The sequence below is a fragment of the Hemiscyllium ocellatum genome, chromosome X (genome assembly GCF_020745735.1).
Source record: "Hemiscyllium ocellatum isolate sHemOce1 chromosome X, sHemOce1.pat.X.cur, whole genome shotgun sequence".
In the NCBI taxonomy this organism is placed as follows: Eukaryota; Metazoa; Chordata; class Chondrichthyes; order Orectolobiformes; family Hemiscylliidae; genus Hemiscyllium; species Hemiscyllium ocellatum.
In genome coordinates this window covers 5,129,343-5,138,250 of record NC_083453.1, presented here as the reverse complement: position 1 = coordinate 5,138,250, position 8,908 = coordinate 5,129,343, and the positions used below count along the sequence as shown (strand labels likewise).

General features: G+C 50.8%; 1 protein-coding gene across 1 annotated transcript in view; it reads left to right on the top strand.

Moving 5' to 3' along the window:
* Positions 1-3,483: 3,483 nt before the first annotated feature.
* The window catches only part of LOC132805703 (beta-1,4 N-acetylgalactosaminyltransferase 1-like), a 187,528-nt gene continuing 182,103 nt past the window's right edge, over positions 3,484-8,908 (top strand). Inside the window, exon 1 of the mRNA XM_060820895.1 lies at positions 3,484-3,573. The gene's annotated coding sequence lies outside the window, so the exon portion shown is untranslated. The remainder of the gene's footprint in view (positions 3,574-8,908) is intronic.

The window sequence follows — 8,908 nt, the reverse complement described above, 5'->3', positions numbered from 1 at the left end:
GCTAAATTGTCCCATAGTACCCAGAGATGTGCAGGTTAAGGTGGATTGGCCATGCTAAATTGTCCCATAGTACCCAGAGATGTGCAGGTTATGGTGGGTTGGCCATGCTAAATTGTCCCATAGTACCCAGGGATGTGCAGGTTCGGGTGGATTGGCCCATAGTGCCCAGGGATGTGCAGATTAGGGTGGAATGGCTATGCTAAATTGTCCCATAGTGCCCAGGGATGTGCAGGTTAGGGTGGATTGGCTATGCTAAATTGTCCCATAGTGCCCAGGGATGTGCAGGTTAGGGTGGATTGGCCATGCTAAATTGTCCCATAGTGCCCAGGGATGTGCAGGTTAGGGGGGATTGGCCATGCTAAATTGTCCCATAGTGCCCAGGGATGTGCAGGTTAAGGTGGATTGGCCATGCTAAATTGTCCCATAGTACCCAGAGATGTGCAGGTTATGGTGGGTTGGCCATGCTAAATTGTCCCATAGTGCCCAGGGATGTGCAGGTTAGGGCGGATTGGCCATGCTAAATTGTCCCATAGTGCCCAGGGATGTGCAGATTAGGGTGGATTGGCCATGCTAAATTGTCCCATAGTGCCCAGGGAAGTGCAGGTTAGGGTGGATTGGCCTTGGGAAATTGTCCCATAGTGCCCAGGGATGTGCAGGTTAGGGTGGATTGGCCGTGCTAAATTGTCCCATAGTGCCCAGGGATGTGCAGGTTAGGGGGGATTGGCCATGCTAAATTGTCCCATAGTGCCCAGGGATGTGCAGGTTAGGGTGGATTGGCCGTGCTAAATTGTCCCATAGTGCCCAGGGATGTGCAGGTTAGGGTGGTTTGGCCGTGCTAAATTGTCCCACAGTGCCCAGGGATGTGCAGGTTAGGGTGGATTGGCCATGGTAAATTGCCCCATAGTGCCCAGGGATGTGCAGGTTAGGGTGGGTTGGCCATGCTAAATTGTCCCATAGTGCCCAGGGATGTGCAGGTTAGGGGGGATTGGCCATGCTAAATTGTCCCATAGTGCCCAGGGATGTGCAGGTTAGGGTGGATTGGCCGTGCTAAATTGTCCCACAGTGCCCAGGGATGTGCAGGTTAGGGTGGATTGGCCATGGGAAATTGTCCCATTGTGGCCAGGGATGTGCAGGTCAGGGTGGATTGGCCGTGGTAAATTGCCCCATAGTGCCCAGGGATGTGCAGGTTAGGGTGGGTTGGCCATGCTAAATTGCCCCATAGTGTGCAGGGATGTGCAGGTTAGCGTAGGTTGGCCATGCTAAATTGTCCCATAGTGCCCATGGATGTGCAGGTTAGGCGGGGATTGGCCATACTAAATTGTCCCATAATGACCAGGGATGTGCAGGTTAGGGTGGATTGGCCATGCCAAATTTTCCCATAGTGCCCAGGGATGTGCAGGTTAGGGTGGATTGGCCATGCTAAATTGTCCCATAGTACCCAGGGATGTGCAGGTTCGGGTGGATTGGCCCATAGTGCCCAGGGATGTGCAGATTAGGGTGGATTGGCTATGCTAAATTGTCCCATAGTGCCCAGGGATGTGCAGGTTAGGGTGGGTTGGCTATGCTAAATTGTCCCATAGTGCCCAGGGATGTGCAGGTTAGGGTGGATTGGCCATGCTAAATTGTCCCATAGTGCCCAGGGATGTGCAGGTTAGGGTGGATTGGCCATGCTAAATTGTCCCATAGTGCCCAGGGATGTGCAGGTTAAGGTGGATTGGCCATGCTAAATTGTCCCATAGTGCCCAGGGATGTGCAGGTTAGGGGGGATTGGCCATGCTAAATTGTCCCATAGTGCCCAGGGATGTGCAGGTTAAGGTGGATTGGCCATGCTAAATTGTCCCATAGTACCCAGAGATGTGCAGGTTATGGTGGGTTGGCCATGCTAAATTGTCCCATAGTGCCCAGGGATGTGCAGGTTAGGGCGGATTGGCCATGCTAAATTGTCCCATAGTGCCCAGGGATGTGCAGATTAGGGTGGATTGGCCATGCTAAATTGTCCCATAGTGCCCAGGGAAGTGCAGGTTAGGGTGGATTGGCCTTGGGAAATTGTCCCATAGTGCCCAGGGATGTGCAGGTTAGGGTGGATTGGCCGTGCTAAATTGTCCCATAGTGCCCAGGGATGTGCAGGTTAGGGGGGATTGGCCATGCTAAATTGTCCCATAGTGCCCAGGGATGTGCAGGTTAGGGTGGATTGGCCGTGCTAAATTGTCCCATAGTGCCCAGGGATGTGCAGGTTAGGGTGGTTTGGCCGTGCTAAATTGTCCCACAGTGCCCAGGGATGTGCAGGTTAGGGTGGATTGGCCATGGTAAATTGCCCCATAGTGCCCAGGGATGTGCAGGTTAGGGTGGGTTGGCCATGCTAAATTGTCCCATAGTGCCCAGGGATGTGCAGGTTAGGGGGGATTGGCCATGCTAAATTGTCCCATAGTGCCCAGGGATGTGCAGGTTAGGGTGGATTGGCCGTGCTAAATTGTCCCACAGTGCCCAGGGATGTGCAGGTTAGGGTGGATTGGCCATGGGAAATTGTCCCATTGTGGCCAGGGATGTGCAGGTCAGGGTGGATTGGCCGTGGTAAATTGCCCCATAGTGCCCAGGGATGTGCAGGTTAGGGTGGGTTGGCCATGCTAAATTGCCCCATAGTGTGCAGGGATGTGCAGGTTAGCGTAGGTTGGCCATGCTAAATTGTCCCATAGTGCCCATGGATGTGCAGGTTAGGCGGGGATTGGCCATACTAAATTGTCCCATAATGACCAGGGATGTGCAGGTTAGGGTGGATTGGCCATGCTAAATTGTCCCATAGTGCCCAGGGATGTGCAGGTTAGGGTGGATTGGCCATGCTAAATTCTCCCATAATGTCCAGGGATGTGCAGGTTAGGGTGGATTGACCATGCTAAATTGTCCCATAGTGCCCAGGGATGTGCAGGTTAGGGTGGATTGGCCATGCTAAATTGTCCCATAATGACCAGGGATGTGCAGGTTAGGGTGGATTGGCCATGCTAAATTGCCCCATAGTGACCAGGGACGTGGAGGTTAGGGTGGCTTGGCCATGCAAAAGTGTGCCATAGTGTCCAGGGATGTGTAAGGTCGGGGAATGAATCTGGGTGGGTTCCTCTTGCCAGGGTTGGTGTGGACCTGTTGGGCTGAATGGCCTGTGTCCACACTGTGGTTAGTGTATGATGTGTTGCATGACCTGCTGAGCTGATCCAATCATCTCTTTTCCTGATTTGTCGGGTCTGCAGTTCTTCGGGTTTTTCTTTGATACTCGGCGTATGTTATTTATTTATAATTATGGCGGGCAGACGTGGGAGGGAGGGAGTTCCTTCAGGCTCATAAGTTTACATCAGTTTCAGTCAGCTGCATTTTTGGAAGAAAAACTGATTTTTTTTTAAGTTCGTACTGAGAGTTGATCTCATTTCCTCCCGCTGAACAGACCTGGGACAAATTCATCTTGGCCCCATTGGTGGATTGAAGTTGACTGGATATAGGCGTCTCTGACACTTCACTGTCTGTTTCTGATCGCTCTGACAGCAAGAGACTGCTGTGGGAGTTGGAGTCACATGTGGGCCAGACCAGGTGAGGACGGCAGATTTCTTGCCCTAGAGGTGGGGTGAGCCAAATGGGGCTGGTGGGGGTGGGTTTCAATAAGAATTCACAAGGGATAGGCGGCCACCAGACAGCCTAGTTTTTATTCCAGGTTTCTGCTCGGTCGGAATGTCAGTCTGTGCCAGAGCTGGGATTCTGGATTCTGAGCTGAGGGAGATCCATGGCCACTTCCAAGCGTTTTGAGATTGGGATTTTGAACCAGGAAGTCAGACCGAGTGTGGGACAGCAGGAGAGGGAGAGTTGCTGTGAATTTGGGTGTTGGGGCAGAAGGCGACGCAGGCACCGAGCGCAGGGAGGGAGGCGCTGCCTCTCTTCGGGAGCTCCTGGCCGGCGGGAGCCGCTGCCAGGGTCCGTGCGGTTCCCGTGGCTAGCTCCCCGGGAGCGGATCACCCCGGCCCGGCAGGCAGGCAGCCCGGGGACTGGGACGGGGGAACTCCCGGCCGGACAGGGACAGAGACAGCGACAGCCCGCCCGCTCGGTGCTCCCCCCATCGCCCTGGCCAGGTCGCGGGAGCTCCCGGAGGGGTGTGGGGGTGGTAAGGGCAAACTCATTCACACCGCCGGTCCCTGCGCTGGTGGGGCGATAAGACCGGCCACATGATCCTCTCCCCACGCTTCCCCTCCCCTCCCGTCCCCTGCCCTGCCCTGGCCTGGCCTCCCCTGCCCACGCCTGCCCTCACATCCCCATTACTGGACCCTTTGCTAAGATATTTCTTTCATCAATAACCCTGGGGGAGAAGCAGCAAGACTGGACGGTGGTTAATGTGGTGCCTTTATTTTAACAAGTTGGTAAGGAAAGGCCAGGGAACTGTCGACCGGTGAGCCTGATGTGGGTGGTGGGTAAGTCGTTGGGTGGGGAGAACCCTGAGGGACAGGATGTACATGTATTTGGAAAGGCAAGGACTGATTAGGGATGGTCAGCATGGCTTTGTGCGTGGGAAATCATGTCTCACAAACTTCGTTTTTTGAGGGTGTGCCCAAGAAAGTAGGTAAGGGTAGAGCAGTTTGACTTTGTTTATAATTTGATTTATGATTTTCAGATGTACCCAAGTACAGTGAAAAATTGTGTTTTGCGTGCAGTACAGGCAGATCTTACCATACAAAGACCACAGGGTGATAAAACAAGTGAGGAATACAAAGTAATGGCTCCAGGGAAGGCGCACAGAGAGCGAGAGCAGCCTTAGATGTGACATTTGCGCAGTCCGTTCAGGAGTCTAACAACAGCAGGGAAGGAGCTGTTCCTGAACCTGTTGGGGTGGGGAGTGTGTGTGTGTGTGTGTGTGTGCTTCTGTATCTTCTACCTGACAGAAGTGGGTGGGGGGGGGGGTGCAAGAGTGTACCCGGGGAGCGAGGAGTCTTTTGATAATGTTAGCTGCCTTCCCGAGGCAGTGGGAAGTGTAGACGGAGTCCGTGGATGGAAGGTTGGTCTGTGTGAGGGACTGGGCTGTGTTCACCACTCCCTGTAATTCCTTACGGTCCTGGGCAGAGCAGTCACCGTACGAAGCTGTGATACATCCAGATCTGTGGTGTATCTGTAAAAGTTGGTGAGGGTCCATGTGGACATGCTGCATTTCCTTAGCCTCCTGAGGAAGAAGTGTTGTTGTTGTGCCTTCTTGACCATCGCATCAACGTGGGTGGTCTAGGGCAGACTGTTGGTGATGGTCACCCCCGGAAAGTTGACGCTCTCGACCCTCTCCACCTCACTCCATTGATGTAGCCGGGGGTGTGTCCTCCTCCTCGCTGCCTGAAGTCAGCTGTTTGCTATCTTTCGGCAAAGCACTCTATCTCTTTCCTGTATTCTGTCTTGTCACTGTTAGATATCCAGCCCACAGCAGTGGTGTTGTCAGCGAACATGGAGATGGAGCTCAGATGAAATTTGGCCACACAGTTTACATGGCCTTCAGTAAAACCCTTGACAAGGTTCTGTATGGTAAACTAATTAGTAAAGTTAGGGATTTAGGGTGAGTTTGCCAATTGGATACAAAATTGGCTTGACAGTAAGAGGCAGAGGGTGGTGGTGGAAGGTTGTTTCTCGCACTGGAGGCCTGTGACTAACGGTGTTCCACAGGGATCGGCGCTGGGTCCTCTGCTGTTTGTCCTTTTATACAAATGATTTGGGTGAGAATCTAGGAGGAATAATTAGTAAGTTTGCGGATGGCACCGAATTTGGTGGTCTAGTGGACAGTGAAGAAGGTTATCTAAGATTACAAAGAGACCTTGATCAAATGACCCAATGGCAGATGGAGTTTCAGATATGTGAGGTGTTGCATTCTGGGAAGATAAACATGGGCAGGACTTATACAGTTAATGGTAAGGCCCTGGGGAGTGCTGTCAAACAAAGGCACGTGGGTATTCAGGTAAATAATTCATTGAAAGTTGCATGGCAGGTAGACAGGGTGGTTAAGGTGTTTAGCATGCTTGCCTTCATTGTTCTGACCTATTGAGTCTAGGAGTTGGGACGTTATGTTGAGCCTATACAGGACATTGGTGAGGCTGTTATTTGGAGTACTATCTACACTTCTGGTCACCCTGCTGTAGGAAAGATATTATTAAGCTGGAGACGGTTCAGAAAATATTTACCAGGATGTTGCTGGGATTGGATGGCTTAAGTTAATAAGGCGAGGGACTTTTTTCACTGGACCATAAGAAGTTGAGGGGTGACATTATAGAGGTTTATAAAATCATGACGGGTATCATTAAGATGAATAGCAAAGGTCTTTTCCGTTGCGGGGCTCAAAACCAGAGGGTGTAGGTTTAAGGTGGGGAGAGAAAGATTTAAAAGGGACCTAAAGGGCAATTTTTTCACACAGGATGTGGTGTGTGTATGAAATGAGCTGCCAGAGGAAGTGGTGGAGGCTGGAATTACAACATTTAAAAGGCATCTGGATGGGTATATGAATAGGAAGGGTTTAGAGGGATATGGGCTGGGTGCTGGCAAATGGGACTTGTTTAGTCTGGGCAAACCTGGTCAAGTTGGACCGAAGGGTCTGTTTCCGTGCTGTATGACTCTTTAACTGACTCCTTAAGATTTTCCTCAGCTCGGAGACGATTTGATGAATCATGTGAGCTTCTCTCAGCCCTGACAGCCTCCTCTTTCTCCAGTCTTCAAAGTAAAACACTTCTTCAGAGTAGCCACTCTTGGCTTTTCAATAGTCCAGAGTCCGTACAGTACCCTTTTTACAGACCAGTCCCTCCTGGTTTCAAGGTAAAGTCACCGTTAGCCCACTCTCCCTCACTGGAGAAAGAGGGGCATGTGTCTTGGTGGCGAGGGAAGGCAGGAATTTCTTAGTACTGTGAGAATCAAACTCGTGTTAGTGTGCCTCTGTATTGTAAAGCAGCTGTCAAGCCAACTGCCCCTGACTGTTTGGCACACTAGCCAAGAAGGATGCCAGGTAACCATTGGTCTGCATTGTGACTGACTGAAGAATGCTTCTTAACCAAGGGCTGTTATGGCGAATGCACATAAACTGGGCAGAAGAGCGAACAAATAACTAAGTGTCAGCTTTTGCTTCCTGCTTAGAATGCAGTGGCTCAGCCTGTGCGTACTCTGGGATTTTTCAGTTTCCACTGAAGGCTGTGCTTGCTGAACTTAACCCTGCCCTGTACTATGACACAGCTGCAGAATTTCCTGTTACTGTACATAGTACGGTTGTTTATCGAAGAAAAAGTACAAAGAGTCAGTTGAATTAATTGATGCTTGTACTGTTATTGACTTGGAGTGCTGCTCCTGCAATAGCATAGCTTGCTTCCTATTTTGGACCCACTACACTCCACTTTACTAACTTTGGTCGACCTGTTTTTTTTTAAAAAATAACTTCTGCTGTTGTCTTCAACTGTCAGGTGAAAACTCTGAAATCTCCCTCCCTTTTTGTTTTGAAATGTTTAAGATCCTCCTTTAAAACCTGGCTCTCTCCCTTTTAATAGCTGTTCATGTCACCTCGAGCTCTGCTGGATAAAACCCCTGTGAAGCACCTCGGGGTGCTGAAGGCGTTATCCAAATGCAAGTGTTGTTGTAGATTCCTGAACTTTTTCAAATTTTGAAGCCTACAATGAGGACTTCAATCTTTCCAATAACTTTTTTCTTTTCACTTGTGAAATATCTCTGCACACGCACATAGCCCCTGAAGTTCTGGACAGTAGCATATTAGGAAACAAGCAAACATTAATACTTGTGCAATATACTTACATGTATCTGAGACATCAAGAGGGTCCAATAACTGAACGGGCCCCCATTGTACTTTGGCAGAAAGACCTTTAGAGGGGGGTCTTTTCCCACTGTGTCTCAAACTTCAGTGTGTCCTCCAGCACGTGGTCCGGGACCTTGGAACGTACCAGTCTGCAACGTACCGGTCTGGGTCAACTCCTTGCTCTGGAAGGCCGACGGTTTCAAGCAGACGAAAGTGTGTCTTTCACCGCGTTGATGGTCCTCCAGGTGCAGTCAATGTTTGTCTCGGTGTGCGTCCCGGGGAACAGACCGGAGAGCACAGAGTCCAGCGTTCACCAAAGCTGGAGCGTTGGAAGCTGAGGGGTGACCTTTATCGAGGTTTATAAAATCATGAGGGGCATGGATAGGATAAACAGACCAGGTCTTTTCCCTGGGGTGGGGGAATCCATAACTGGAGGGCATAGGTTTAGGGTGAGAGGGGAAAGATATAAAAGGGACCGAAGGGACATCATTTTCACACAGAGGGTGGTACGTGTGTGGAATGAGCTGCCAGAGGAAGTGGTTGAGGCTGGTACAGTTACAACATTTAAAAGGCATCTGGATGGGTATATGAATAGGAAGGGTTTGGAGGGATATGGGCCGGGTGCTGGCAGGTGGGACTAGATTGGGTTGGGATATCCGGTTGGTACAGACGAGTTGGACCAAAGGGTTTGTTTCTGTGCTTGTACCTCTCTGACTCTAAGAACTGCTTGGGACTAACCTCAACAGAAACATTCCATACACGGACCACCCTCTGTGTGAAAAAGTTGCCCCTTAGGTCCCTTTTATATCTTTCCCCTCTCACCCTAAACCTATGCCCTCTAGTTCTGGGCTCCCCCACCCCAGGGGAAAAGACTTTGTCTATTTATCCTATCCATGCCCCTCATGATTTTATAAACCTCTAGAAGGTCACCCCTCAGCCCATTCCAGAAGGTGATGGGTGACAGTCTCAACCCGCTCCCCGCCCCCCTCCCCACAGCCACTTTGGGGACAGTGTGTGGTGGGGCAGACCAACTGGCTGCAGGTAAAGGATCCCACAGGTAGTGTCCTTTTCACCACCAGCCGAGCAATGTCTTGGTACTTGTTAGAAAGTTCTGGAAAT